Source organism: Symphalangus syndactylus, chromosome X, assembly GCF_028878055.3.
Source record: "Symphalangus syndactylus isolate Jambi chromosome X, NHGRI_mSymSyn1-v2.1_pri, whole genome shotgun sequence".
In the NCBI taxonomy this organism is placed as follows: domain Eukaryota; kingdom Metazoa; phylum Chordata; class Mammalia; order Primates; family Hylobatidae; genus Symphalangus; species Symphalangus syndactylus.
Genome location: NC_072447.2, coordinates 55989437 through 56016939, shown reverse-complemented (window position 1 = coordinate 56016939; position 27503 = coordinate 55989437).

Genomic DNA, 27503 nt, shown 5'->3' with positions numbered 1-27503 from the left:
ATTTATTTGGCTGAAGAAGTTTCCTTCTATTTCTAGTTTGGTCAGAGTTCTTGCATCAATTGGTGTGGAATTTTGTCAAATGATTTTTCTGCATCTATAAAAGTGATCATGTGGTTAGAAATTTATCTTTTTTTCTTTTTGAGTGAAAATAGAGGTAGTTATGTACTGCTTCCACTGCAACATTTGTAAGGAGAATTTATGCTACTAACTTTACAATAAGGTTCATTGCATAAGAGATGGAGGAACTTATCAAAAATTGTTTATTTATTCGTTCTGCGGTCCCTCCTGAAAAGGCTTTTGACAGATACCAATTAATTCCTCAGATAGTTTTTGTTGTTGTTGTTGTTAAAAAAAATCTGCAGCGTTTGGTGTTGGCTAATTTGGTTATTTAGTCAAAAAGTACAAGTTTTCACATTCAAACTGATTGAAAAAATTAACCTTAAGACTGCACTTATTCTGTATAGATTGCACTGAGTTCAATACATGAGACTTTAAAAATTACAGACCTATTAGGTAGAAATAAAATGACAATATCAGAAGAGAGTCATATACTTTTATGCATCAAATTATACTTCAAACTTCTGAAGCTTTCTTTGAAAGGCAGGCCTCACAATGTATCTGTATTAAGCATCTGTTCTATATGTGTGGCTCAGTTTCAGGAGCAACCATTTAGGGTGAACATGAACTATGTTTCTCTAAGACATACTGTCCCTGGAATCTGGAGATGTATATAATTTCTAGGATTAAACAGAAACTTCTGACCATATGGCCATACTCTGGCAATGTTTATCTCCACATGACTTTAAAAATACATATCTTATAAAAATATAATAGCAAAGATGAAAATTACCAATCATGCATTTATTCAACAGGTGCATATTGGTCACCTACTACATGCCAAGTTCTGTGATGAGCACTGAAGATACAATGTTAGGCAAAATAGAAACAATCTTTGTTTTAAGCAGCTTACATACTAATGAGGGAGAGGGATACTTAACAATTACACAAATAATTATATTCATACATGATAAATGCTGTAAAGGAAATGTACAGAGAACTATAAGAGAGAATAGTTGGGAGGATCCAACCTAGTCTGGAGAGGTTATTCACATATTCCCTGAAGAACAGGCAGTCAGGTTAAAATCTAACATACAAGCAGGAATATGTCAGCAATAATCTTCCTTTTTCATTTGTCTGCCTTCACTCTTCCATTGCCCTCTTTGTTCTTGGCTAAGAAATATATAAATGTGAAGGTCATGAGACAGGAGTATGGTTCTTTTGAGGAGATGAGAGAAGGTCAATATGGCTGAAGCTTTTCAGGCTGAGTTTTGGGGAACTAGCATGTAAAGACAAGAAAGAAAAGGAGGAGCCATGAAAATAACCAAAAAGGAGTGGCCAAGGAGAATCTGGTGTTCTAGAAACCAAGCGAGTGGAATATTTTAAGAAGGATAAAGGAAAGGCTGTATTGAATACTGCTAAGAGGTCAACAGAGATAGGATTGAAAATGTTTATTATGCTTAGCAATACACAGGACATCGGTGATCTTATCAAAAGCAATTTTGGTTGATGGTAGTCAGAAAAAATGCTAAAGCAGAGTAAATTAAAGAGTGAATTGGTCACTATAAGGCAGGTATTATTATAAAAATGAACTGCAAAATTTCAGTGGTTTAACACATTTATTGTTGCTATTTCTTATTTCTTGCTATTGTAACATGTACAATGCACATCAGCAGGGGTTTTCTGTGAAAATCACTGGATTGCCTAGAGCAACAGACATTCTATCATCCTAAAGTTGGACCATCTACATTATCATCTACCTCAGTTGCTGTGGCAGGGAAAGAAAGCATAGAGACCCATGAACTCATTCTTGGCCAGACTACCCACATGATGCCCTACTGCAAAGGAAGCAGAAAGTGAAGATTTTCATCTGCTGATGAAAAGGAGAACCAGACATTTGTGACTTCTAGTAACATCTACAAAATAAATAGGAGATAAGGAAACAGAGACAGTGAGCATAAGGCACCATTTTAGGAAGCTTAGTTAAAAAATAAATGAAGATATAGGATAGGAGCTAGACAGGGATATAATGCCTGGGAGAAGTGGTGTGTGTGTGTATGTGTGTGTGTGTGTGTATGTCTTTATGTGTCTGTGCGTGCTTTCATAGCAGTGCTTAAATCAAGCTTAATGTTTAGGAAAAATCCAGGAAAGAAAGTAATGGGATAAAGACACAAAAGAGACAAAAATAACAACAATAATAATGAAATGAGGTTCCACCAAAAAGCAGGAATGATGGAATCTAGAGGAGAATGGAGGGTTTGACCTAGGATATAAAAAGAAACACTTTGTCCATTGTAAAAGAAAGAAGGAAATGAGCAATGAATTAAGATGCAAATAGATTCTGAAAATCAATGACCAAAGGTTGAGGGAGTTCCTTTCAATAGTGTTCAGGCCAGACACAGTGGCTCCTGCCTATAATCCCAGCACTTTGGGAGGCTGAGGCAGGAGGATTGCTTGAGGCCAGGAGTTCAAGTTCAGCCTTGGCAATATAGTGAGATCCTGTCTCTACAAAAACATTTTTTAAAAATTATCTGGGTATAGTAATACACACCTGTATTCCCAGCCACTTGGGAGGCTGAGGTGGGAGGATTGCTTGAGCCCAGGAGTTCAAGGCTGCACTCTAGCCTAGGTGACAAGGTAAAATCCTGTCTCAAAAAATAAATAAAATAACAGTGTTCAATTTCCACATGAAGTGTGAAGTAAAGTCATCCACTACGAATGAGAACAGAGTGATGGTAGAGGAGATAATCAGAAGTTTGAGGAAGATAAAAGATGTATGAGATAGTGACTCCACGAAGTACAGAATGAGCAAGTAGGCCTGCTGGGTAGTTTTGAAGGCTTGCTTGGGCCTGATAATCATCAGTTTAGCAGGATAATCTATTCTGTTATGGAAGTTCCTCCAGAAATACTGAGTTATGCAACTGGCCCATATGAAGATGACAAATGATTGAGTTCACCCAAGTGATAGTGACTGGAGGAAAAGGAAGAGGGTGGTTAAAAATATTTACAAGGGAATGGTTGTGTTGATAAGAACTATCTAATCTATACTGGATAAAGAGGGGAGTGGGATCGGGGGAGCACGGTACACAGGAAAAAGTGGAAAGGTCAATGGATTGAGGAACTTGTTGAAATTAAAGAACTGTTAAAGAGAACGCATCTCAGCGATAAGCTGGAAAGGTAGGAAGTTGTGAATAGAGTGAAATGTTCCTAATGTGGAGATGGTGTGGTTTTCAATGGTGATGATATCCAGTGTTTGACTGTGGGATTGGGTGGCTGAGGAAAGAGCGAATAAGAAAGCTATCAAAGATGAAAAGGTTAAAAAACAGCAAACACAGTGTTGGGTGGTTCCCCCATGGGGACATTAATTTAATCCCAGAATAATGGGGAAAAAACTGTGAAAACTTTGACATAGGAGCCAAATCTTTAATACATGAGGAGGAAAGTACGTTGGACGTTAACAAGTGATTCAAAGGGAAAAAGGAAAGGACGATATACTCTCAAAAGAGATGAGGAGGGAGCAACAGTCTAAAAGCGACAAATGAATCTAAAAGTACCTGAATTAAGCTCTTCTGGAGAAGCATAGATCCCATTCGATCTGTAAAATGTCAAGATTCACATCAACTTTCTCAAAAATTGATTAGTGGCCAGCACTTGACCTAGAAATTTGCAAATTTGTATGAATAAAGTTGATTAAACTACTTTTGGACTGCCTTCGTATTTATATAAAAAACACATTTGCATGAAACTAATAATCTATGCTTCACTGTTGTTACTAAATTTTAAAAATTTGTGCAGCTGTACCCATGTGGAATTCTGATCACATGGGCATAGCACTCCTTGCCTGAGCTAGCTGTTCTTACCCTCTTTCACACTAAAGAAAGATATTAGAATACGATGAATACCTTTGATCTTTTTTATGTTTATAAGTAAATAATTTACAAAACTTCTATACTTTAAGCGTTAGTAACACATTACTTTCTTCTAACCTTACAACAAAATATAGGACTCCAGTGCGTAAAGATCCCATGTCTTAGCTAGATCCCTCAGGCAGTTCTTACGAAACTCCTTTTCCTCTTCAAATTTGCTTTTGTTATTCCTGTTGCCCAATATGGAAATGGAGTTGGGGAAGCGTAAAAGGTGTCACACAGTTAAACTTCCACAAGGTTCTCCCTGCTGTCCAGAGCTAGCCTATGCAGGCCTACAGTTAATTGTTTATAAGTATTATTTCCTTGATCTACAGCAAGACAGAGGTTTAACTTCAAAATCTGTCCTGGAGTGATGATTCTTTTTAAGAAACTCAGAATTGTATCTACTTCAGTATGGCTTTCAAATGTGTCATTTGAAACACTGTCATTTAATTTTATTTTCACAAATAGGGATAAATCGGCCTTAAAATGAGAAGTCCTAGGGTGGTAACAGCTTCCTGCTGTTGCTATTCTCTGGGTGCTTTCTCATCCCTTATCGTTCCCTTAACCTCACCCTTACCTCTATAAGCTGTCTGTTAAAATTCTCTGAGTGTGCCATTTGTTTTTCTGCCGGGACCCTGGCTCTGCCCTTGCTAAAAAAAATTCAAAATGTTCAGCATTCTCCTAACTCTACTGACCCAGACGGTTAGAGAGCTGGGGAACTGGTAATGACAGGTCAAAATGTTCTCCTCAGAACACTTGTTCTGGGGTACACCCTGACCATCCCTGCTGTGCTAAGGTCCACTTAAACTTCATGAGGAACTAAGCATGTGTGCCCACAAACTGGTCTTTCTTATGTAGTTGCAAGGTCACTGCACAAGGGTGATGCCTGTTCATTACTATATACACGGTGGGCAAAAGAGCAAGATGAGCTAGTGGGGTAGAAAGAAATGATAGCCGGATGACAGATCATAGTGACATGGTTTGCTAAAGACAGTGTTTGCAACCACACATATAAGGTGGTATTTTAGAATGATATATTTGGGAGCACGGGGTTCACTTGATCTTGTGAACTGGCAGAATCTCTCTCAGAAGCAACAGAATATGACATCATCACCAACCAAGAAGGTCTCTTGAAAGGAACTGGGGCAACGCGGAAGTCTGCTTACCAAACATCCCTCTCAGTCCACTGTCTCCTGGTATGCTCTGCTGGGAATGTATTCTTTGTGCTTATCACAGGAAACCATGACTTGTACAATATTCACACGTCAGAGAGTTCATTTTCACAGAACCTTCAACCTAATCCTTTGTGGGATATGGCAAGCTCTTTGGGAAGCTATTAAAGATTATTGGGGTAAAATAGGTAGTATGGTCAAATATATCTAGGAAACACTGTGTTAAGCAAAATGAAACTGTGTTCTGCAGAAAAGCTCGAGCTGGATATGCTCCTGTGCATTGTGCCTCTCCAAGCAGGAAATATGGTATGCAGGGTTTCCCAACCTGCACATAACAAGGAACACTTTTGTCAAAGGCACGCCCACGAGACTTTGAGCAACACTCTCCTATGGTTAGAAACATTATGGGTATTCAGTGGGGGTGGGGGGATGCTATTGAAAACAGCAGGATGGTAAAGAAATCTTCAAAGGAAGGAATTCAGTCCCCGTCAATCCTCCAGTTCTTGCTGAACCAGAAACGCGAGTCACTCTAAAGCTGACTGAATTGTACAGCTTATTGAATTTACTCTGAACACTTCATTTGAAATTTGGCAACATCCCTGATTGTCAGAGGTTTTTAATCTGGTACAAAAGATTACAGAGGAATGCTCCTGCCCAGATCTGGCAGCCTATAGAAGACTTTTTAATTAACTTTAAAAGGTCTGTGTGAGTCCTGCGCATGATAGGATATATAAAACACACACTTCCATCGCAGGAGTCAGGGAAGCAACTGGAGCCTTTCCAAAGCCATCTGACTATCATTTTGGGAAGAGTGAATTTCTTGTTTTGAAATTCAAGTTCATAAAGGATTAGATTTTTTAAAATAAAATAAAATGAAGCCTTACCAACATAAGCTACAGGATCAGTGGAGCCTTTATTACAGGTAGGTTGTTCTTTCAGAATAAAATCCACACTGAGCCTTTTGTTCAGAAAAGGAGGCACCCTCCATGGATGAGTGACATGGGGAAGAGAAGATCCTTACAAGAGAGATTATAAATGATGACACTGGAACACAATGACCTTAAGACTTAAAGAAATCCCTTCAGGGAAGAGAAAACAGCAGGAAGTCATTCTAAGCAAAGTCTGGTGGCCCTCTGACACTGCGGACATAATATGGTGACACTAGACTTAAAACCTTGCACAATGACACCTGCTGGGTCCTGCTTTTTGCCCTTTGCCACAAATGAGCAGGTCCATTAGTCCTACCTTATCCCCCCCACCCCTGAATGCCAGTGCATTTAACAAAGTGTATGTTGTTGAGGGTGGAGGTGGAAGGCTAGTAGGTACAAAAGAGTTCATCTTGCCTTATAAGTACCATGCACTAACTAATTGCACCCTGGAGCTACAAGAGTTCATTCTGAAAAGCCATTTCATCCTAAATTCCCAATCTCTGAGCTATGAGCTTCATTTGGAGGGAATTAGGGTAGGGAAATCTATGAACTCCTCTCTTGGCCAGTTAAATAAACTAATATGCCTCACACATATATGGACTGCTAATTTTTTTCTAATTATTTGTAGAAGCTGTGGTAAGGAATAGACTATTTAAGCCTAACTTAGTAAACTAAGTAATGTTTTTAAATGATCATAACTATTATATAATGAATACTGAAATAACAGCAGCAGCAGCTGCCCGAAATATTTGGATTTTAAAAATATTTATACCTGAAGAGGCTAAGAATTGCTGGTGTAATCTTCCCATCATTTTCTGATGAATCTGCTCTGAAACCTCCCCACATATATGTTTTCTTAAATATCCCTCAGAAGGAAAATTCTCTGTGGCCAGCGGTAGAATACTTCATTCAGCAATGAATTGTTCATCGTTTATTGTATTGAATCAACACTCAGAATTCAGCAGTTGTAGACCCCACAGTAATTCAACTTCACAGGTTTCCTGCAAACGTGTTCACACAGACTACCATAGACTGAAGAGGTGCCTGGAAACATATGGGAAAAATAACCCTATTCACTATGGAGACTTGAGACTGCCTTCCAGATATTTCCCAGTGCTGATTGGAAAAGTCACCCCATGCTTCATACACTGAATAAATCATTATCTCTGGCAAACTGATTAGGAAAGATTGTGCTGAGGACTGCTTCTTCCAAGCAGAGGTGGTTTGTGTTTAACCTGAATCAAGACATTCAGTGCTGACACGAAAAAGTCCGAAGCTGCACATCAGCGGGCTTCTCTCATAATTACTGGAAACTCTCCTGTAGTTATTACAAGCCAGCTCTCCAGCACCAACCGCCATTTGCATTGATGTAAGGAACTGCCTGATTTACTAGCCAGGGTGAAATTATCTACCCTCTGAGATCCTTATTAATTTTCTTACACAACCAGAAGAAACAGGTTGCCATTAAGACTCCATATTATAATTTTTCCAAAAGGTTATTTATTTGTGTTATGAAATTATTTGAACCTGAAGAGAAGCGAAAGTATGTTGAAGTCCCAAACAAAGCCAAAAAAGGAAGGAAATGTTGAGGCAAACCGGCAGGCCAGCCTCACCCACCATGGGCAATTGCAACTCCATGTGAGTGCAACTCCTGTTGGGCTCAGAGCTTGTGCTTGTATCATTGAACATGACTTCAGAAGGCTCCATGACAATTTCCAAATGTTTTGTTTGTTAGCAGAAAAAATAAGTCCTATCCTCCACTCAGGGTTCCTTGTCTCCTTAAAACTGCAGCTAAGTTTGATTTACATTTATGTATTATAAATCAGTTTGACAAATATAAAAATATCTGCATCTAGGTATAGATATAAGTCTAGATAAACTGTTAACTACATATTATAAATAAAATGTACAGCAATTTATTTACACGTAGGCATTTGCATCTGTGTTTAAAGGGATAACAAGAGCCATCTAAACACATATTATACATAAAGTGGACTTCAACACAGATTCCAATGCTTCTACTTTCAACTTAGCCAAGGTTTTGCTGCTCACCTGCCAATAGTTACCAGTAAAGCTCTGCGGTCACACAGCATTTTCTCCATACCTAGGTTCAGAACTGATGTTGAATGCTAGAAGCACACTCCCACTTCGAGGTATCTGTTTGATCTTGCCACTCCTCCACCTGGAACACTCATTCTTCAAATTATCTTCACTGTTCTCTCCCTCATCTCCTTCAAAACTGGTTTCCAACGTCTCCTCAGTGAAGCCTCCCCTGACCTACCCTATTTAAAATTCCCTATTCACCTCTCCTGCCTTACTTTTCTCCAGAGCACTAAGAACTCTCTAATATGCTATATAATTTCTTTGTGTTTAATGACTAGTTTGTCATCCCTCCCACCTCCATCTCTCTCTCTCTCTCTCTCTCATACACACACACACACACACACATACCAAGCTCCATGAGGACCAGAATTTATATCTCTTTCATTCATTGCTATATTTCTAGCATCTATACGAATGTTTAGCACATGATAGATGATGAGTCAGCATTTGTTGGGCAAGGAGGAGAGAAATAGGCAATGGCTGACTACAGAGATATAAAACAGTAAAAGCTATCTTCTAGATGTTTTTCAAATCTGTAAAATTTCTCTTCATATGACACCTACCACCTACTCAACACAGAGACTAACAAAGGGAATACTTGCTGAATAATTTTCACTATGTATGCCACATTGCTTCGAAACCAGGCCTAACTGGAGCAAAATTTGTGAATTAGATTTATGGTTTCATTGCTGAAATCTCACGTATAAGTGAATACTCTAGAATTAGACCATAAAATTCTTAGACTTTAGCGCTCATCAGAAATCCCTGGAAGCTTGGTTAAAGCACAGAGTGCCAGGTCCATGCTCCAGAGTCTCTGATTCTACAGGTCTGGGGAAGGGCCTGAAAATTTGCATTTCTAACAAGTTCCCAGATGATACTGATGCTGCTGATCTCGAGCCCATGCTCTGAGATTTGCCAGCCTAAACATTTTAAAGTGAACATAGATCAGCCATTGGTGTTTTCTCATCAGTTCTTTCCTTTGTATTTTTCTGGCAGAACCAATATTATTTTATCTTCTTTCCACTCCTGGAGATAAACACATCTTACCACAATTGAGATACTGTGGGACTCCATCTCAGAACCTAATTTTTATATGTCTAGCTTTACACAGAGAGAAGAGGGACCAATACAATGACTGCTCAGCCATCTCAGTAGGTAAGTAAGTGAAAGACTTTTAATCGGTCTCCTTTCGACTTTCCTGTATCCTTGCTTTCCACTGCCAGTTCAGTGCCACAAACAGAGGCTTGGTGTGAAAAGGATCTAGTTCACCCTGGAAATTTCACCTGAATTATATGAGCTCCTCTGACTCCCGTCAAATAAAAAGGCTGGTATTCCTTCTCCTAAGTAGCAGACATTTTTGGTGCTCCACACCACAGACCCTCAGCTACCTCTGATTTTGGAACTATCCCACCTCAATACCTGCTGGGCCTCTCTTATTTTCTGCCTTAGGGTACTCTCAGAAATGCTGAGAAATTTTCCATTTGTGCACAGAACAAGCAGAAGCCTGGGGGCATTAGTGTCTCTAGAGATAAACCTTAAATAATTGGGGGCAGTAGTATATGGATAAATACCCCACCATCTCATTCTTTGTTGAGACATATCTGAGCCACACTCAGATTTCTGCGACATCTCCAGAGGAATTGATCCCGTTGCCCACAGCAACAACCAGCTTGATTATGCACTTCATATTGGCTGTTTTCTTTTTCTGTTTCATTCCTCCTGCTCCTTCACTTCCAATACCTAGAATTATCTCTTGGGAGATAAAGCTTCTGCACCGAAGTTCTCCTTGCAGGCTCTGCTTTCAGGGAATCCAATTAAATGTATTATCTTAGATTGGATTCCCTGGAAGCCAACTCTGAGACAGAGAGTTTTGTACAAAGGACTTATTAGGGAGAAACCTCAAGAGATACATTTGTAACTGGGTAAGAAGGCGAAACTGACCTGTAAGGTGAGACTTCAGCTGAGACTGCGACTGAGACCTCAGCCAATCCTAACAGGGGGCTCTGTAGAGCCGGCATGGCTCCTAAAAGTTGTCCTAAATTGAAGCAGGGGGCTCAGTCAGTCATTGGCCGTCTGCAATCAATATTCACAGCAGCTTGGTTATGAGTGTGTTGGCTCTGAAGAGGTATCTAGGCCGAGCAGTACAGTGTCCACTAGAGAGCTCTTCTATCATTGCCTCATCCCTCCTTCTTGGCAACTTTGGACAACCCTGCAAATTCAATCATCTCTCCGTCTCCGGCAGCCAGCCTTCACGTGGAGGGAAAACTTCCCTGTAGACTCAATGTTTAGAAAAAAAAAAAGTTACATTTGGCGTACTGAGTAAATATATTAAAGAAATCTAAAATCCCAAGTGTAAAAATTGGCTACAAGGTGCTAAACTTAAGTGCTCATATATAATTAAATTCCATCAATGATGTGAAGTTATATTCAAAACATGTTTTCTCAGAAGGGTTTTACTTCTAAGCTGTGGTGTTTGGGGTTGTGGATTTTTTTTTCACATGTAGACTGAAGGCAGAAGTGTCTGTCTAGGCACTTGTTATAAAAGAGCAATTGAAACATCCTAGATCCAGCGGGTAAGAGCCCTAGGGCTACTGAAAATACTTCACTAATTACAGTCTTATTTAGTGGCAGGCCCAAACAAAAGCAGGCTACCACATTTTTCAAATTTAAATAAACAGCATTCAGTACTTAAGCACTCTCTTCAGGAGCAGGAAAGCGTGGCTGCCTGAATCTCACATTCTGTCCACGGTCACTGCTCTCTCTAGGAGCCAAGAGCTGCCCAGACTCCTCCAATGCCTGTCCTTCCTAGGACAGTGATCTGTGTATACCATCTACTTCCTTCTTTTTGAAATGGCCTCCTTTTTCACTGAACTTTTTTATGAGATGATCGTAGATTCACATGCAGTTTTAAGAAATAGTACAGAGATCTTGTGTACCCTTTACCCAGTTTCCCCCAGTAGTAACAACTTGCAAGACTATAACAATCCACCCGTCTTATTCAGATTTCCTCAATTTTATTTGTACTCGTTTGTGTGTGTTGGAGGGAAGTGTTTAGTTTTAGTACAATTCTATGCCATGTGTAGGTTCGTGTATCCACCACCACAATCAATATACGGAACAGTTTCATCATGACAGAATGCATCCTGTTGCCTGTTTATAACCACAACTACCTTCTTCTAGCCCCTCCTCCACCCATTCTCTCCATCCACCCCAGTTCCCAACCCCTGAAAACCACTAATCTATTCTCCATTTCCAAAAATGTGTCATTTCAAAATTATTATATGCATGGAATCACACAGCGTGTAATCTTTGGGGACTGCCTTTTGCTCAACATAATTCTACAGAGGTTCATCCAAGTTGTTGCATGTATCAAGAGTTCATTCACTTTTATTGCTGAGTAGTATTCCATGGTATGGATGTACCATAGTTCGTTTAACAATTCACCAGTCAAAGGACATCTGGGTCGTTTTCAGTTTGGGGCTATTACAAATAAAGCTACTATAAATATTCATGAAGAAGTTTTTGTGTGAATGTACATTTTTATTTCTCTGGGATAAATGACCAAGAGTACAATTGCTGCATCGTATGGTAGTTGCATATTTAGTTTTTTAAGAAACTGCCAAACTGCTCTCCAGGGTAGCTGTATCATTTTCCATTCCCACCAGCAACGTATGAGTGATCTGGTTTCTCTGCATCTTCACCAGCATTTGGTGTTGTCACTATTTTTTATTTTAGCCATTCTGATAGGTACTTGGTGATATCTCATTGTGGTTTTAATTGGCACTTCCCTGATAGCTAATGGTATGAACATCTTTTCATATGCTTATTCACCATCTGTGTATCCTCTTCCATAAAATGTCTGTTCTATTTCTTTGCTGAGATTTTCTATTTTTTTCATTTGTATGTTGCCTGAGACAGCAGAGGAGATTTCCTCAGGTCAGGCAGCCAAGTATATCTCAATGAGGGAAGCGAGTCTTAGGTCCACAGGGACAAAAAGGCTTTATGGCAGGCTGGGCTACTTGTGCTGGTGCCTAGGTATCTCTCAGGAGGGGAGGGGAGTCTCAGGCTGGGCAGGGAAAGAGAACACCTCCCTTGACTACTTACTGTTTACAGTACTCCTTATCAGTCCTTCTTACTGGTGATGCTGGGCTTGCCTTCATTGTCAGAGGGCCTTCCATTTGATCCAGGGGTAGAACAAGCTTACCTTGGCTGCCTTCTGTTGCCAAGTTAGGGATACAGAAACACCGGGCCTGGTAACCTTTTTTTGTTGGGTGAGGGGACATGAATGCTCTGCATCTGTGTTGTCCTTTCAATTCTGGGGTCCCAAACCAGTTCACCTTCCTGTTACCACCCTTCATTCTGACTTCTCCTCTGGTTGCTTTTTGCACTATTTCCTGGATTTACAGTAGTACTTAACTAGGAAGAGCAGGGGAAAATGTGTCTATACCATCTTGTCTGACACAGAAGTCTGATATGCCCTCTTGCATATATATTTCAGATCAGTTACAGCTTAGTTTCACCTGCTGTCATATATAAAGAGAAAAGAGAGGTGATTTTCACTCGGGCTTGCTCTTCTGTGACCTTAGATGTTGTTCCCAGAACATTACTCATGGAAGCCTGAAAGCAGGCAAAAACTCTGGTACACTCCAAATATTTTAGAGAGTCAAAGGAATCTTAGAGACCATCTAGACCAAGAATTTAACATTCCTAGTCATGGAACACTTTGTTCAAATGAACTCCAATGGAGAAAGACAACATTTAGATATTAGTCAAGCTGTCTGGGTAAAGTAGGAGTGGGGACTCAGCCCTTGGCTATTCACTTTCCCTCTCTCCCCGTCAGACAATTCAGAATTGAGAGGATTTAAGGAGCATAGTTTCAAAAAGAATCATCTAGTCTAACCCCTTCCTTTTACAAATGAGGACTCTGGAACCCAGAGAGGGGATATAATTTGCTTAAAGTAACAACAAATTAGTTCAGAGCTAATAATAAAATCTAAGTCTCCTGAGCCGGCAATACTAATCCTAGACCTTTACACCCCAAAATAAAAATAAATGTCCACCCAAAGACTTGTTCATAGTGGCTTTATTCAAAATGAAAGCTGGAGGCAACAGCAGCAGGTAAATGATTGAATAAATTGTGGTACATTCATGAAATGGAATACTACTCAGCAATAACAAGGAATGTATTATTGATGCATACTACAACATGGATGAATCTCAAGACCATTATTTGGAGCTAAAGAAGCAGACATGAGCTGGGCATGGTGGTGCATGTCTGTAGTCCCAGCTAATTGGTAGGCTGAGGCAGGAGGACTGCTTGAGCCCAGGACTGTAAGATCAGGCTGGGCAACATAGTGAGATACCATCTCAAAAACAAAACAGAACAAAAGAAGCCAGACACAAAACCAATTCATATTATATGATTCCATGATAAAGATCTTAAACTGACTTTGATAATTACATTTTTCCTCTTTGAAACTTCACCATAACGCTCCCTTCCTAAAATGTTGGTTTACAGAATTATTTTACTGACATATAAGGTGACCTCAGGATCCCAATTCATGCTGTTCAATCCTGAGCTCTACTATATCTAGTTTTCATGTCTGTAAAATGGAACAGCTGACATAGATGACCTCTATGGCCCTAAAACTATATTAAAACTATGAGATTACAGTAAATGAGAAGGGACTGTTAAAGTCACTAAAAGACCAGGAAATGTGTATGAGGATAGGACTGGAGACCCTGGTGCCCAACTGAAAAACATGAAGATAGACTGGATAAGGTAGTGGGAGGGGGGGCTTTGAGAACTCATGGGTTCTTTAGACACCTAAGGAGAAAAGCCGCCCCAACTATAATTTCCCATGTCTACTCACCTTATCAGGGTAGGGTGCTCTATGTCCCTGCTCTGTCTACAGGGGATTGGATCAGGGCCCAGATGTGAGCTGAAGACAACCATATGTGGGCTAAGCAAAGAATTCAACTAGAGGACCTTCTGGGCAAACAACCCACTCAAATTCTCTGTCTACCCAATTTCTGTTCTGGAACTTCAACAAGAATGAGGTGGGTTCTTCTGCTCATGGCCATGGCCCTGAGCCATTTAGGACTATTCCGCAGGTTACCAATGAAGGCCCACAGCTCCTACTTCAGCCAGGAAAACTCAGTCCTCACAGGATTATGTTGCTGAAGGGGAAAATTCTTCTTCCACCACAAATTCTCTGCACTCTCAGCCACAGATTACTTTTGGTAATGGATATTTATTCTATCCGTTCCCTGGGAGCCTCAGAAATTTGATCAGCTGGCCTAGAGCAGCCTAGAATCATAGGGAAAATATGCCTTCTAGCAGGCACAGAAAAATAGAAGAGTGAAAGTATAAACTGAGGGCTGACCAACTGATACAGCTCTCTGCTTGCTTTAAAAGATAAGCAAGTCCTAATTTCCATTCCTTCATTCCTCTTGAAAAGACGGGTCAAAATCTCAAGGCATTGCACTCACTCTGCTTGGTAAAATTGCAAGACTCTAAATGGATCATGATTTCTAGAAGGCAGAGTCACTGTATAAAAAGGTCTCCTATTTCTTACCCCACTCAGAGGATAGGGCAGATGAAGACCAACTCTGCTGGAAGGATGGCAGGGGAGGGCAAGCAGGCCACCAAGTTCTATCACCTGCCTACTACAGGGCATTAGGGATAAGCAGGCTTTTCCCTGTGTCTCATTTTCTGCAACTGCCCTGTTCTCTCTCTAGGCCAAGCACACTACCTCTCATCTGAACTATAGAATACATTCCTGATAGGTTATTAGGGAAAGTATAAATAACAAAAGAGGAAACAGGAAGAGCAGAGTGATTTTTAAAATTCATTGGATCATGTCTATCCTATGCTAGCCTTTAAAGGTCAACATTGCTGGCTTTCTAATCTACTTTTATTATTACTGATGTGGGATCCTGTTCAGCACCATCTCCACCCCCACTTTTTTTTTTCTAGTCACAAGCTGCAGAAATCAACCCTGGCTAACTTCAGCCAAAAATACTGTTCAGAATTGAAGGAAAATATCGATAAGTAGTCCTTGGGAAGAGCAGGAGATCCAGTGACTCTAGGAAGCTCAGTCAGAAACTTATAGAACAGTGAAGACATCAGAACAGCTCGGTGCTGACAGTTTTTTGTCCTTAGGTCACTCTGCTTGAGATTCAGATCCTCGAGACACACACTCTGATTAGCCTAGCTTGTGTGAAGAGTCCTTTGGCCCCTGGGACCATATCAAGTGGGGGAAGAGGGTGGGTCTGCTTATCAACTCTCACACTTATCATAGTCTCAAAGGCCCTGCCCCATCGCCCAACCATCAGATGTGCCATTTGCTTCATTCTCCCCACCAGGTTCCAGGGCCTGCGATTCATCAAATCCATCCTTGACTCCAAGCCTTCCACTTACTATTTCCTCTACATGTGACACACTTTATCCCAGTCTTCACCTGGCTGGCTCCTGCTCACCTCTAAGGCCCTCTCATGAACAGCCACACCCCCATCTCCATCCCCAAGATTCTGCACTTGTTTTTCAGAATATATATTCCAATTATCATTATCATTATGTGCTTCTCTGTTTAATGTCTGTCTCCCTACCAAGCTACAAGCTCCATAACAGAAGGCATCGCATCTATCACGTCCTCAAGTCTTTCTCCATTGCCTGACAGGTAAGGTAGCACTCAGCTACCTTAAGGAACACAAGGGAAAGTGAAGTTTCCTTCTTTCCTTTGGAATACAAAGTAGGAATTAGAATACCCTTTGCTCTTTGAGAGGTAAGATTCTGATTTGGAAGGAGACCCATTAGATCTGTAGCCAGGACATTGCAGTCCAGTGTTTCTCCAGGGTTCAGTATTGGTGGTTGCAGAGAAAGCCGCAGTTCACCCAAAACTACTGTGTTGCCAGTATTTGCCAGCCTTTTTCTCAGGCATATAATTTCTCTAAGCATCTCATGAGTAGGAGTAAGAGATGGAGGTAGGATTAAGACAACAAGTTCCCAATGTCACCTCAGAGCATCCCATATCACTACAATTTCTATCAGTTTTCCTTGAATGTTTTTTATAGCAAACATAAACATGAAGAAAGGGAAAAAAATCCATGCCCTTTGTGGTACTGGTTCTAAACAGGGGATGAATAAATGTATATACAGTTTCTCAACAATGCTCAGTGGGAAGTGAGGCCTTATCTAAGGATGCCATCATTTAAAGAGAGAATTATAATTTTAAAGGCAGTACTAGTGTTAAGTTGGTGGCTTCTGTTCCCCGGACTTGAGTCCTGGCTAAATTACCTAACTGTGTGACCTGAACACTTGACTTAACCTTTCTGCTCTCCAGTTTCTTTAAATATAAAAGGAGACTAAGGGGTTATTGTAATATCTACCTTGTAAATATTAAATGACTTGGCAGGCGAGCCTGGCCACTAGGGAACAACAATAAATGTTAGTTGGCCATTATCATCAACCTAAGGTGGCATGTATGGTCACACGTGTAGTAGAGTGACTTGATGAGTTTGAAGGCCTGTAAAGGTAGGCTTGAAGGTAATTTGAGGTAGGAGCTGAACTCTTCTGCTTTAGAAATTAATAGAAATGTTGGTGTTCAGAGGCTGGATACCAGATAGGAGAGATGGGAGAACATACAAGGTAAAAAGCAGCCATTCCTACCATTGAGAGTTTCTCACTAGCTGAAAGACTTGTAAGAATATGAATTCATAGTAGTCAATTTAATGCTGTTTGCTGCAATGGTTGAGACCCCAAAAGGCTGCTACACAACTACCTTGGGTGGGCGATGCTTTGGGGAAATCAAAAAAAGGAAGACCTTTTACTTTGGGGGTTCAAAGTTGGAATGTTAGAAAGGGCAACAATCACAGAGCACAGAATGATAGTCAAGAATAGTCAAGAGCCTGGGGCTGCCAAGAAACTGGAGCAGTGCCTCGGACTCAGGAAAATGTAAGCTTCTTCCACAGAAGGGGGCTGTTGGACTTCCAGCCAAGCAAGGGGTGATCAATTCATGAAATAATGAAAGTTCATCTCTACTATGATCTTACTGTCCCTATGCTGTCCCTTTAGTGTTAATTAGGTGGGGGTTACCCCCTGCCTCTGAATGAAAGTGCCTGCAGGCCCTTGAATTTTCTGCTTACTCTGAGGTAAAATAATCCTATCCTTACTTTGCATCCCCAAAGTTACAATTCAAAAATTGGAATGTCTAGTCTAAGTTAGGAAACAAAATTGTGCCATTAATTTAACCTTGTAAGTTCTTGAGGTCATAGTATCATTTCTGCCACATTCTATTGATCAAAGTAAATCACAACGCCAGCCAAAATTCAAGGGAGGGGACCAGGCATGGTGGCTCACTCCTGTAATCCCAGCACTTTGGGAGGCCGAGGCGGGCGGATCACGAAGTCAGGAGATCGAGACCATCCTGGCTAACACGGTGAAACCCCGTCTCTACCAAAAATACAAAAAAATTAGCCAGGCGTGGTGACGGGCACCTGTAGTCCCAGCAACACGGGAAGCTGAGGCAGGAGAATGGCGTGAACCCGGGAGGCGGAGCTCGCAGTGAGCCGAGATCGCACCACTGTACTCCAGCCTGGGCGACAGAGCCAGACTCATCTCAAAAAAAAAAAAAAAAAAAAAAAATTCAAGGGAGGGAAAATGGAGTCTACCTTTTGGTAGGAGGATAGGCAATGTCACATTGCAAAAGAGCATGTGGGATAGGAGGAATGGTTGCAGCCATTTTCGGTAACTATCTACCATTCAATGTTACAACCTTGAATTAAATGAAAGGGTCTCTGCCATTCAGCTCAGTATCCCCTAGAAATACTCTAGTTTAGGCACCACATTGTGTAAAGGGTTATTGGTAAGCAGGAACACCACAGAAGAAGAATTGAAAATGGTCAATAAACATAGAAAAGAATGCTCAATGCCAATGGTAATGAAACCCAAAAATAAAGGGCATTTTTCACCTGCCAAAGTAGCAAAGAGTTTAAAAACTGTAAATCCTTGAATGTAAAGGATTTCAACTATTCGGAAACAACTCAAAGGCTAGATTTGATCCGTAGTAATTTGAAATTATGTTGAGGTTCATATTTGGATACCACATGATAGGAAAGCAGAATGAAGTCACCAGAACTAGAAATAGAGCCCTGAAGAGCTCCTAAAAACTAAATCTCAATTCACCTATGTTATTTTCTGCTACTTCTGCATATCAGTCTACTCACAAGCTGGAAGAATATATGCCAAAATACCGAGAATACTTGAATAGTAGATGATTTATACTGTCTTTAAATTTTTTATATTTTTCAAATGCTTTCTTTCCAAATATTTTCCTTTTATACTCAGCTAAAAACAGTAAGGATGAGGCCTAGGATTGAACACAGTATTCCAATTAGGGCTTCTTTCATTTTTCTTTAATAAGATAAGCACATCCTACATCAAGATCTTTGTACTTGCAGTTCCCTCTACCTGGAGTGCTCTTGCCCCTCAAATATCCACTTACCTTTTTTACTGCCCTCAAGTTTTGCCCAAATGTTATCTTCTCAGTGAAGCCCTCTGTGGCTGACCTACCTAAAATTGCAAATAGCCCCTTCTACTTATGGCAGTGTCTTCCTCCCTTCTCTGTTTATTTTTTTCCATAGCTCTTATCTCTAATTGCTCATATAACTTATATATTTGTGTATTGCCTCCCTACCCCACCCCCATAGAATTTAAGCTCCACGGGGATAAGAATGTTATATCCCCAGAGCCTAGAACAGGGCCCCGCTCGTAGTAGGTCTTTAATGTTTGTTAATGAATAAATGACCCTTAAGAAAATGAGAGTCAGTCAGTTCAGAGCAGGGCCCATAGAGTCTGTGGCTACATGAGACCTGCATCCTACATTTCTCTTCATTCAACCTCCAATCACTTCAGCTTTCTGAACAATAACACTACATAGCTACTTCTTATTAAATCTGTTTGTGAAACTCGCAGACCTTTTGCACAGGAACTACTCTCATATCCTGTGCTGGTATAAATCGTGGCTCTATACTTATTTTTATTAAATTTTAAGTTCAAATCCCTGTACTTATTTTGCAAGGGTTGACCATCCTTCCAGCTGATCAAAATCTTTTTGAATCTTTGTTCTAATATCTCTTATATCAGCTCTATCTCCCAGTTTTGTATCAGCAGATTTGATGAGTGTCTGAAACATCTTCATTGGTTCCTTGTGAGGCAGAGCCCAGTGAACATGTGGAAGGTGTTGAATAAATGGAGGCTTATACCAGATAATTTATTAATACGTACATTCTATCGCTTAATCCTTTCAATCATCCTATTAAATTAATGTTATCTCCAACTTACAGGTACAAAAACTGAGGCTCAGATAAGTAAGCAAGTTGCTTAAGTCCTCACATGTAGCAAGTGGTGGTACCAGGATTCCTACTTGAGTCACCAAAATCCACATACAGCTGTGACCTAAAGACCTTCTCGTCTGTATGGCCACCAGAAACCCTGAAGTACCAAAAGCGGGTTGCTGGCTTGGATCTCAACTGCAGTCGCAAGCACTCCACTTAAAGCAATACTCCTGTGCCAGTAATTAATCTTCATTGTACATCAGCATCACCTGAGAAGCTTAAACACACACACACACACACACACACACACACAGAGAGAGAGAGAGAGAGATGCCCGGATTCTACTCCCCAGAAATTCTGATTTAAATGGTCTGTATTAACACCCAGGCAAGCTATTTTATAAAAGCTTCTCAAGTGATTCTAATGTACAGCTAAAGTTGAGAACCACTGCATATAAACAGTGAAGTAGAGGAAATGCAAAACTTCCAACCTTCAATTATTTATAAATGAGAAAAACACTACATCTGCAGAACTTCCCAGATGCTCTCAAAACCCCAGGCATGTATTATACATATATCTGTCATCCAAACCAAAACTCCTTCTTTTCTTCCCTCTCTTGACACAATCCCCTTCTGGGTTCCCACCAGCACTTCCCCTAGGGTGGTCTAAATACCTCTCATCTCCTTCCCCTCCTATATACACATGTCTCTGCCCAGGTCAGCCTTATGCATCCACCTGCAAGTGTTACGATGTGGGGATGAGTCCCAAGCCAAACTCCTCTGGTACCCTTGCAATTCTTCCTTAGGTAGAACCCTAATGTCATTTGGTTTTCTTCCAAGATTGAACAAAATATATTATGCTTTTGTATCTAAATTAGGCATAGAAGCAAACATTTATACCAGTAGATGTTAAATGAACAGATCTATTTTATCACTGTCCTTGTGCTTTTTTTTACTTTTCTGCACAGACCTGTTTTATTCCTCATATTTTTAAGTCTACTTATTTCTGAAATACCATTTGCATTTGAACATGCTATATATTTGATGATCACTCTTACCATTTTATTGTTTTATACCTTAATTTTGTTTCCCACAGCCACATCACCTTTCACTGCATTTTCAACTGTGAATCCCACAGTCAGAAATCTTAAAAAGTGACATAGAGTAACTTCAATTTTTGCAAACATTGAACTGATCCAGCTGTGAAATAATAACACAAAGAACAATTCACAATTTCACATTACTACAAATGTGTTTCCCTAAGGTTTTTGCTTGGTTTTGTTTTTGTTTTCATTTTTCTTTTCTTCCCCACTCTTGCGAAGCATCAAATCCCCAGCCAGGTGGCTTTTAAATGGTCAATCTAAACCTACTGCAAACATGTTTATGTTTAATGTTAGTGGACCCTACCTTTATGGAGTGAGCAAATAAAGGCCTTCAGAGAATGCAAAGGAACTACAGTGAACATCAATCAAAATTCTCTAAATAGTAGCATGCCTTTAATATACTTTTCCTCTTGAGAATATCAAACTGTAATACCCTGTAATGTTAAGAATTTAGCCACGTGTGTTCTGTGTTGTGGGAATTGTAGAATGTAAGTTGTGCCTCATTTTACTCAGCTGAAGAGTTAAAAAACAATTATCCCAAGTACAGTCTGATGGAAAAGAGGAGCCAAGTATATAAATGCCTTTTTCTTAGACTTTCCTGACTCTCCACTGGGGATCAATCAAGCACAATCATTTACAGATTTTCTGTTCAAAAATGTTTCTTCTCAGGGACTCCCTTCTTTTTCACATCTCTCTCCTCATCACAGTTACCCATGCACATAACACACATTATCTCAAGGTTCTCAAACTGGTCCCATGCCAAAGTCTGCCTGGCCCAGTTTATTCCACCTATCAAATCTTTCATTCAATTCATTCATTCAAATAGCTGCCACTGGCCATCCAGTCAGCACAGAGTAATGGGCTAGGAACAGAATATATGTAACAACAATAGCTCCCTGGCCCTTTATATAATTAGTGTGGTGTAAGGATTTAAGATGATGTAAGTACGTTATCCCCATTTTATAGATGAGGAAATGGAGGCTTAGAAAGGTTACCTCACTGGCTGAATGTCACACATGCTAATAAGTGGTGGAGTGGGAAAGAACCCAGGTCTGTCTGACGCCAAAGATTTCCTTCTGACTCTCTCACATAAACTGTTTCTCCTGCAACTACAGAGAGGTAAAGATACGGAGACAATTTTCCTGGAAATTTAAGTAGGGTCCCTAGTTCATACTGCTTTAAATTCCAGGTTAACATGTCCATTTCATTGATAAAATTAACAGGTCTTTGGGAAGTATACGTCTTTGTAGGCCTTTGAGTAGAAAAGTATTGTATTTAAGAGCTATTTTATTCAGCCTAATCTAGCAGTGGCCTGCAGAATGAACTAGAGAGGAAAAATAGGTCTGAACAGAGACCAATTAGCAGGCAGCTGATATAGAAGGAAGGACATAGCCTTTGGGGTTGATTAGATCTAGGTTTCAATCCCAGGTCACCAAATACAAGCAGTGTGATCTTGGACACATCATTTAACCTCTCTGAATCCCAGTTTCCTCCTCATCATCTAGTAAAAGAGGGAGAGCGGTCCCTACTTCACAGAGCTATCGAGAGGATTACCTGAGAAAATGTGCGTAAGCCTCCTAACACAGTGCCCAGCACAAATGGCAGATGTGATGGCATATTGAAAGAAGGTAGTGGGAAAGAGAAGAGATGGAACTGGACCAACTGTGAAAGACAAATCAAGCATATTTAATAATTTGATAAATGATTGATGAGAAGGTTGAAGGAGAGGAATAAAGCAAAGAGGACTCAGTTTTGGGTTTCGGTGAGCCCCACATCAGTGACACATCCTAGTAACCAATACCATAATGCTAGTCAGAACAGGATTGGTCACCTGTATAGCACTTTTGAGTTTCCAAGAGTCTATTCAAATCTTTCAGTTTGTTTTACTATAACATCGTGACCCATACTAGCTTAACAAGATAACCAGCTCTGGGAAGAGCCTGATAAATATTTGCATATGAATAAGAGGGCTGAAGTGATCTCAAATAGTCCCTCCATTAGTCACTGCTTTCAATCAAGGCATAAACATTGTAGGAAAGAGTAACAGTCCTCTAAGTCCCCAATCCATCTCATAATAATGGGCAGCCCAATCATGTGTCCATGCACAGCCCTAGTGATATTCCCACAACTATTCAAATACCTTATAGGGCTGTTTATTGTGGATTGTAATAGAGAAAAAAGGAAAATAACCCAAGTAACCGTCTGAAAGAGACAGATTTAGTAATTAATCATGTATCCATACCTGGAGTACTATGTCATTGCTCCAAAAATAAAAAGGGTAAAGATGTGCTAATCTAGAATAATCTCCAAGATACATTATTAAGAGAAGAAAAGCAAGGTACAAAACAATGTGATTCTATTTATGTTATTTCAAAACAGATGAGATAAATATAACTATATATGCATCAAACATTTGTAGAAGTATTCTGAAAATAGCTAAGAGGGTTATTTGACTGATGTGATGGGGGTTAAAGAAAAAATAGTTTACATAGCAGTTTTCCTTTTATACAGTCTTATTCTGCTTGAAATATTTATTGTGCAAATGTATTAGCTTTATGCTAAAAAAGAAAGTAGTTTTTAAAAATCCCTATGATCCTGTGAAGTCCCGTAGGCTGAAAACACTCCATCAAATCCAACAGCTTAAATTAAAGAGACAGATGCACTTCTTGCCCAAGTCGATGATTGTGTTTGTATTCTCTATGCTATTAGGTGGTTGTTTTCCTCCAGAGGAATTTTATTTGATTTTAAATTAGAGATAAGTGAGCTATAGTCATGGGGCTATTGTATTGATACAAAGTGCTGAAATTGAATGCCTATTGGCAAAGGCAGCCTCACTGATAGATACCATGAGCAAATTTCTTTCAAGGTGTCTGAATAGTAGTACTGACAACAACAGTATTATAGTAACATCAGATAATCTTTGCATGTGCCCAATGTGTGCCCAGCAGGGTTCTAGATGTTTTGCCTGCTCAATATGTACCCAGCAGAGTTCTGGATGTCTTGCATGCATTATCTCATTTAATCCTTTCAACACCTTTGCAAGGCAGGTATTATTAATTTCATTTTAGAGATGAAGCCAACTATTACCTTCCTAGCTAACAAATTCCATCAAATAACTTTTCAAATGTTTTAATTTGCTATGGCTAAAACCACATTTAGAAGTTATGCTTAATTATCACCATAGTTTTGAGGACTTGGCACTTCCATAAGACCCCAAGCCCTATGACATACCAACATGTTCAGGAGCTCCTCCCTCTAAAAATTTATTTGTGGGGGCCTTTACTACCATCACCCACAGCACACCAACTGTCAAGGACCCAAGAACCCACTCACCCACCCAGCCCAGTACTGCCACTAGTGGCATATTAGCAAGCCACCTGAAGGCCCAATAATTGATCCACCAGTAACCACCAATACAAGTGCCATTCTACAGCACCCTGGTGCACAAAGACATGCATGATCAGCCCATGACAGCTACCACTGGAGCCTGAAGATTGGCCTACCTGACTTCCCAATACCCAATATGACTTCACCACAACCTCCAGTAATAACTTCACCCTAGCCCTCCAAGTAAATCACAGAAAGCACTAACACTTGTTACAACCAAAGAAACCATGTGAAGACTATGCTACTGTGTACACCCAGAATTAAAGCCAAAGGATCCAACCAAACCAACACCACAGGTACATCTTCAGAAAAAAGTCCTCCGCTATGAAAGTAAATTCAAAAATAGGAAGAAGTGACTGTTTCACTACATGCACAGATATCAGTGTAAGGACACAAGAAACATGAAAAGCAAGGAAATATGACACCTCCAAGGAAACACAATAATTCTCCAGCAATATGTGTTAATCAAGCAGAAGTATTCCAAATTCCAAATGAAGAATTTAAAATATCGATTTTAAAGAATCTCAGTGAGATAACATAGAATTCTGAAAAACAATACAAAGAAATCAGAAAAACACAATTCAAGATATGAATGAGAAATTTACCAAAGAGATAAATTTTTTTTAAAAGAACCAAACAGAATTTTTTGTTTTTTTGAGATGGAGTTTTGCTCTTGTTGCCTAGGCTGGAGTACAATGGCACGATCTTGGCTCACCACAACCTCCGCCTCCTGGGTTCAGGCGATTCTCCTGCCTCAGCCTCCTGAGTAGCTGGGATTATAGGCACACACCACCACACCCAGCTAATTTTGTATTTTTAGTAGAGACAGGGTTTCTCCATGATGGTCAGGCTGGTCTCGAGCTCCCGACCTCAGGTGATCTGCTGGCCTCAGCCTCCCAACTAAAGAATTCATTGAAGAAAATACAAAATACATTTGAAAGCCTTAGCAAAAGGCTAGATCAGGCAGAAAAAAGATAATCTCAGAACCTGAAGACAGATCTTTTGAAATAACACAGTCAGACAATTTTTTTTTTAAAAAAGTAATTTTTAAAAATGAGCAAAGGCTTCATGGCATTTGGGACAGCACAAAGCAACTAAATATAGGAATTCTGTATCCCTGAGGGCAAAGAGGAAATGAAAGGATTAGAAAATCTACTTAATGAAGTAAAAGATAAAAACTTCCTAGGTCTAGCAAAAGATTTAGACATTCAAGTATAGGAGGCTCAATGATTCCCAGGCAGATATAATGCAAAAAGCCCTTCCCCATGGCACATTACAATCAGATTGTCTAAAATGAAACATAAAGAGGAAATCAAAAAAATGGCAAGAGATAAATTCCTAGTTACTTATAATGGAAACCCCATCAGACAAACAGCAGATTTCTCAGCAGAAACCTTACAGGAGAAAACAGAATAGGATGATACACACATTCAAAGTGCTGAAGGAAAGTAAACTATTGGGCAAGAATACTATATCCAACAAAATGATCCTTCATAAATGAAGGAGAAATAAAGTATTTCCCAGACAAGCAAATGCTGAGGGAACCCATTACCACTAGACTGGCCCTACAAGAAATGCTCAAGACAGTCCTAAACTTGCAAGCACAATGATGACATTTACCATCATGAAACACACAAGGTATAAAACTCACTGATAAAACAATCACACAAAGGAGGAAGAGAATGAACTCAAATAGTATCACTATAGAAATCCACCAGACCACAATAAATGATAAAAGAAAAAGAAATAAACAAAGAATATATGAAAGAACCAGAAAACAATTAATAATATGACAGGAACAAAACCTCACATATCAATAATAGCCCTGAGTGTAAACAGATTACATTCTCCACTTAAGAGATATAGAACGGCTGATTGGATTTTTGAAAAGCGTAATCCAACTATATGCTGTTTACAAGAAACTCATCATACCAGAAAAGACACATATAGACTGAAAATAAAAGGATGGAAAAAAAGATGTCCCATACAAACAGAAACCAAAAGCAAGCAGGAGTAGTTATATCAGATAAAACAGACTTCAAGTCAAGAACAGTTAAAAAAAAATTAAAAAGACAAAGAAGGTCATGACAAAGGGATCAATCCAGGAAGAGGATCTAACAATTCTAAATGTATATGAACCCAACACAGGAGCACCCAGATTCATAAAGCAAATATTACTAGCTCTTAAGAGAGGGAGAAATGCACACAGCAACACAATAATAGTGGGGAAATTTCACATCCCACTGTCAGCATTAGAAAGATCTAGACAGAAAATCAACAAAGAAACATCGCATTTAAACTGGAGTATAGATGAAATAGACCTGACAGACATTTACGAAATATTCTATCCAACAACTACAGAATATACATTATTTTCATCAGCACATGAAACATTTTCCAGGATAGACCATATGTTACGTGACAAAACAAGTCTCAACAAATTTTTAAAACTTATAGGTGAGAATTGAACAATGAGAACACATGGACACAGAAAGGGGAACATCACACACCGTGGCCTGTTGTGGGGTGGGGGGAGGGGGGAGGGATAGCATTTGGAGATCTACCTAATGTTAAATGACAAGTTACGGGGTGCAGCACACCAACATGGCACATGTATACATATGTAACTAACCTGCACGTTGTGCATATGTACCCTAAAACTTAAAGTATAATTAAAAAAAAACAGAAAAAAAAAATGAATGGAAAAAAAAACCTTGAAATCATATCAAGTATATTCTGAGACCACAATGGAATAAAACTAGAAATTACATCAAGAGGAACTTTAGAAACTATACAAAAACATGGAAATTAACAACATGCTTCTGAATAACCATTGAGTCATAAAAGAACTTAATACAAAAATCAAAATATTTCTTGAAACAAATGAAAATAGAAACACAACATATCAGTCTCCGGGATACAGCAAAAGCAGTGCTGAAAAGGACATTTATATGAAACATCTACATCAAAAAAAGAAGATTACAAATTAATAATCTAACAATGTACCTCAAGGAACTAGAAAAGCAAGAACAAATCAAATCCCAAATTAGCAGAAGAAAAGAAATAGTAAAGATCAAAGCAGAACTCAATGAACTAGAGACTAAAAAAATACAAAGGGATCAAAGAAATGAAGTTTGTTCTTTGAAAAGATAAACAAAATTGATAAACACGAGTTAGACTAAAACAAGAAAAAAGGAGAGAAGATGAAAATAAATAAAATCAGAAATGAAAAAAGACATTACAATGGATACCACAGAAATATAAAATATTATCAGAGACAATTATGAACAACTATATACTAACAAATTGAAAAACCTAGAGAGAATGGATAAATTCACGGACACATACAACCTACCAAGATTGAATCAGGAAGAAATAGAAAAACTAAACAGACCAATAATGAGTAATGAGATTGAATCAGTAATAAAAAGTCTCCCAACAAAGAAAAGTTTAGGACCACATGGCTTCTACCAACTTCTACTACTGAATTCTACCAAACATACAAAGA